The sequence below is a fragment of the Gopherus evgoodei genome, chromosome 9 (genome assembly GCF_007399415.2).
Source record: "Gopherus evgoodei ecotype Sinaloan lineage chromosome 9, rGopEvg1_v1.p, whole genome shotgun sequence".
In the NCBI taxonomy this organism is placed as follows: Eukaryota; Metazoa; Chordata; order Testudines; family Testudinidae; genus Gopherus; species Gopherus evgoodei.
In genome coordinates, this window is record NC_044330.1 from 76,542,209 (window position 1) to 76,547,436 (window position 5,228).

Below are 5,228 nucleotides of genomic sequence, written 5' to 3' on the forward strand. Positions count from 1 at the left end.
ACCAGCGACACCATCACAGGACCTAACCAGATCAGCCACACCATCATTGGTTCATTCACCTGCACATCCACCAATGTAATATACGCCATCATATGCCAGCAATGCCCCTCTGCTATGTACATCGGCCAAACTGGACAATCTCTACGGAAAAGGATAAGGTGGACACAAATCAGACATTAGGAATGGCAATATACAAAAACCTGTAGGAGAGCACTTCAGCCTCCCTGGCAACATTATAGCGGACCTTAAGGTGGCCATCCTGCAGCAAAAAAACTTCAGGACCAGACTTCAAAGAGAAACTGCTGAGCTTCAGTTCATCTGCAAATTTGACACCATCAGCTCAGGATTGAACAAAGACTGTGAATGGCTTGCCCACTGCAGAACCAGTTTCTCCTCTCTTGGTTTTCACACCTCAACTGCTAGAACAGGGCCTCATCCTCCCTGATTGAACTGACCTCGTTATCTCTAGCTTGCTTGCTAGCATATATATACCTGCCCCTGGAAATTTCCACTACATGCGTCTGAGGAAGTGGGTATTCACCCACGAAAGCTCATGCTCCAAAACATCTATAAGGTGCCACAGGATTCTTTGATGCTTTTAGAATCATATGAACACCAGTTAAAAGCTCGATCCTAGTTAAAACATAACTATGAACTTCAAACCCCTATTCATAAAATTCCTTTGTTCAGGGGTTAAAGTCAGGGGAAGAGCAGTTACTTGTGTATTTTCTGCGCTCTGCTCCTATGAATTTCAGAGTACTCTCCCTGTGTTCAGACCAGCAGACATCTCTTTCTAGGAGCTCAGTATCTGAGGAGAGGCACACACCGTGCTCTCTCAGGGAGGTTTTACTTCGATTTTTTCTCATTCTACTCTTCATTTAACCACAGAAGAAGGTCTTTCTGATTGTAAGTATCTGCTCCCTTTTTGGATTTGGAGAGTCATTTCAATGGGTCTGTATGGGTCCCTTGGGAATATTTGCATGATGGCTGGAAATCCTGTGGGAGATGTTCCCCTTGCTGAGTACTCTCTTCTTAATTTGTGTTTTTCCATAAAAAATACCCAGTGCCTTCAAAAATGGTGTCCTCTGCAGTTTTGTGACATGAAACATTAGCTTCTTGAGGTGTCCATGGCTTTGATGCTTAAACCTGAGGTAGAGGTTAAACCTGAGAGCCAGTTAGTTGCCTGATCCATGGTCTTTCTTAGGAGATTGTCAACAAGGATTCCAGATAGTGCCAATTACAAAGATGGCTTTCATGATGTGGACATTGAGATTCTAGGAGGTGGCCCTAAATCATCAACTCATGTTCAATAGGGTACCAAAGAGCCATCCAATTCTACTATAATCTATTTTGGTTCTTAAACCATGACTCACCATCATAATATCCAAATAACTACCAGAGTTTGAAAAAAAATACAAGCTGACTTGCCATGCAAAATTAGTTTCTTTGCTATTGTCTCCCACTATGGGGAGCAAACTGAATATTTTTAATGTATTTATTTTCATTGTTTTTCCTCTTTATATAAATGCCAGTAGGTTTTTGCTAATGATTTATGAGTTGCTTTGTGGCAGAATAAGTTCTGATGAAGTTTGTTTTGCATCAGGTCCTGGAAGGGTTGAGCTCTGTGACTATTCATGATTATTGCAGTTTCAAATTCTGCGGTCTCAGACCAGCTGCTAAGGAAGTCCGGACTCCTGAGCAAATGAAATAGAGCATTCCATTATCCTGCGGAACAGAACAGTTGAGGGCGAGGGCCAAGTTCAAATCAAATGTACAGTTTCAAAAAAATATTCTTAGAATGTCTGTGGCAACTGCTTACATACTAAATGAAAAACAACTTACACCCATACATCTATAACATATTTCCATATAATTTATATGTAAACAGAATTTATAGTTAAAGCACCATTTATGAAAAAGGAACATGTTTAAAATGTTGCAGTAAAGTTGAAAGCCAAATATGGTCACTCTGTCACACATTCATCTTGAGTATCAAAGGGTAAGTTTTACAACTGATTGAACAAGCTAGCTTGCATACTTTGCTCCCCATTTTTCTCAGTAACAGAAACAACATGATAAACAAATTGTAAGGTGCATGAATGAAGGCCATTCCTGAAAAAGCTGTAAAATTCTGACAAAATAGAAAATATTCATAAAAACATTTGAGAAAAAACATGCGCACACATACAAACATAAACACTCAGTCTTAACAAAGCTACTTGCACAGGGATCATTTCAGATTGCAGGAATGCTCCCTAGATATGTGGCACTGAAGTTATGGCATCTAATTCTCTTTCTCCCACCCCCCCCCCCCAACAAAGCTTGATGAACTAACTAACCAGGGAAAAGACAGATATTCTTACTAGTAGTGTGAAGGAAGAAATGGTGAGAGGCCAAGGTAAAGGGAGGAACTCAGAGAGAAAAAACAGAAGACAAAACAGGAGAAGTAGACACAAGAATAAACTGTTTAGCCCACTGCCAACACATTATGTCTCTATCACAGAAAAAAGTACCATCTCCAGTAAAGCCAACTTTGGCATTCAGTGGGAAGAGTATGAAGAGGGAGCCAAATCATCTGACCTAAAGTAAGAGAACTGGAGAAATCTTTGACATGAACCTTCCTTTAATGATGATTTTCAAATAATGCTAAAGGTACTGCAAGTACAAAAAATGTAGATCTTAAATCATTAAGATAATGCTACCCAAGTTATAATTACAAATATATTGAAGATTTTTCTTTTCAACTGCCAAGACCTCATGGTTTTGTGTTTTTCCTGTAGAAATGATCCTATCACAAGCACAAAACAGCAAAGCAGAGAGCTCTGTTCTAGGTTCTGGGAAGCAAAACACCATCAATTCTTGCAGGAGAAACACAGAACCATGAACTCAGGTTCTAGAGGGTAAAAGATTGAATTAATTTTTTTTAATTTTAAAATGTGCTTACTGGTTTTAAAATTTGTCCATATTTTCTATTAATGATTTAAGAGCCTAACTTTTTTGTATTTATTTTTAAATTATTATTGAATGGCATCTGAGTTCACTGATAAGAAAATTGCGCTAATTTAGTAATTTTGTGCTGAATTCTCCAAGCAGCTGACAGTTAATAAGAAAGGAAGTTAAATTATACTTGCCCCTTATTTGGGGCATCCAACACACAGGCCCTGAGCCTACAAGACACTTAACTCTGCTCACTTGAGTAATCCTCCTGAAGTCAATGAAACTACTCACCTGAGCAAAATTATGCATGTGTTGAAGTGTTTTGCAGCATCAGGGCCATAATTTCTAAATTGGTGCAATATTTTTGTTATTTTCAGATACCCTTTTAACTCTGCCCCCCATCTTTTCATCTGTGGTAAGACAATATCCTGTGTCTCTGAAATGAACCCTGCTTGTACAGCATCCACACAAGAATATTATAATGGAGACTGAGTGTTCTGACTAAAGAAAAAACATTATTTTGTCATTTCTTTTCTTCTGTATTCAGGCAGTTCCTAACAGTTTCCAAGGACATATTCATGGCTGCTTGAAGCATGTCTTCTTCACTCATATCGCCTCCTGGGTCTGTTCCTAGTGCATTTGAACTTGTAGTTGGTTTATCGTGTAAATCTGGTGTCTGGCCTTGCTGCGACTGTTGCTGCTGTTTTTCAAAATATGTCTGTCTTCTCCTTCGCAGCTCTTCTGAAGAAAGATATTCAGACTGACTTATACCAGATGAATGAGGTGTATTCTGTGATACAGAGTCTGAAAACTCACTTCGATGGCCTCCTTGCATACTAAGTTGAATGGCTCTACGAAGATCAGCTTCTTCATCTTCCATATCAATTTCCTGTTTACTTAGAGCAAGGGCTCTTTGGAAATTCTCCTCATCTTCATCTAACATGCCTGTTCCATCATAGGGATGGTTAACGTCTAAAGCTTGTTCAAGGTCAGTTTTTTGCCCCCTATCATCTCTTGATTGTGCAGTCTCTTCCCCAATCAGTTTTGGTCGCTGCATCTGCTGCACCTGAATCATTTGCAGTAGTTGGTCAGCCTCACAATCTGGCAGGTCACCCTTTACAACAAATATAGAATAACCTTCCTGTTGTAACTGAGCCAAGAAAAGTGCAAGGTATGTATCTGATATTAGTTCTGGACCTATCAGGAGAGAGTTCAAGTTAAACCACTGTTTTCCTAACTTTCGAACTGTAAACCAGTGTTCCTTATAATTACAAATAAATGATCTTTTAAAATAAAGACTAAGACTTGATACTTGGCCTGATGTTCTGCGGGAGTGAATTTAAGTGAATACAGTACAGAGGTGATATGCTCTCAATAGCCTGTAAGAGTATCAGTTGCAGCTTTTTCAGCTCTGATTCTGGCAAGCTGAGGTATATTGTGTTGCAATAAAGTTATCTGAAGATAACAAGGGTATGAATAACCCATGCTATGTAGTCATCAGTTGGGGCACATTTGCCTAGCTAGCTACAGATGGTAAAAAGTGATTTTGTCAGGTCAGTACTATGTGACAAGTCAACATCAGCAAGAAATCTCAAACTGCAAGACTGCAGATTCTGTTATTTGGGTCAGATGTCCTTGACTGGAGCAAGAATTGTAGGAAAATCAAGGTCTTCAGAGTGTTTCCCTCCGCCCACTAGTATTATGCATGTCTTTCTTGGCTTTACCTGCCAGATACTGCGCTAGTTGGTAGCATTCCGTATGATGTGAATGATAACTAGAACTGAATGTTATCTCCATAAGGTTGGAATTGCAGTTCATGGAGTGTCAAATTTCTGCCAGCAGCTACATGTAGACTTTGCATAGGACCGTTGTGGATTCAAAGATGAATACACTGGTGGCAGAGAAGCAGTTGCCAGTCATCAGAATCTGAAAGGACTATCATAATTTCAGGGCTTTTCCTATGACTTCCATTTCAGCTCATCGTGCTGAATGCAGCAGAGAGGCCTAAGAATATGAGTGAGGTGGTATGCCCCTAGTCCATGAAAGGAGATCATTCACCAGTGCCATTCCTATTCCACATTATGGCCTAAACTATGATTTGGGATGGATCTAGAATATTGACTATGGAAAGAAGTACTTCATGATGGTGCTTAGCTATTTTCTTAGTTAGCCTGCAAATGAGAGGGAGTTAGCCTGCACATGAAAGGGAAATTACGTCCAATTGCATCTAGCAAATGTTGGGACTTTTTTTTTGAGGGGGGGAAATGGCTGTATTAAAGTGTGCAGGGAAA

The 5,228-nt window shown here is 39.6% G+C and overlaps 1 pseudogene; it reads right to left on the bottom strand.

Annotated features, from left to right (window-relative positions):
- Nucleotides 1-2,936: 2,936 nt before the first annotated feature.
- LOC115657030 lies at nucleotides 2,937-4,690 on the bottom strand (annotated as a pseudogene).
- Nucleotides 4,691-5,228: the final 538 nt, after the last annotated feature.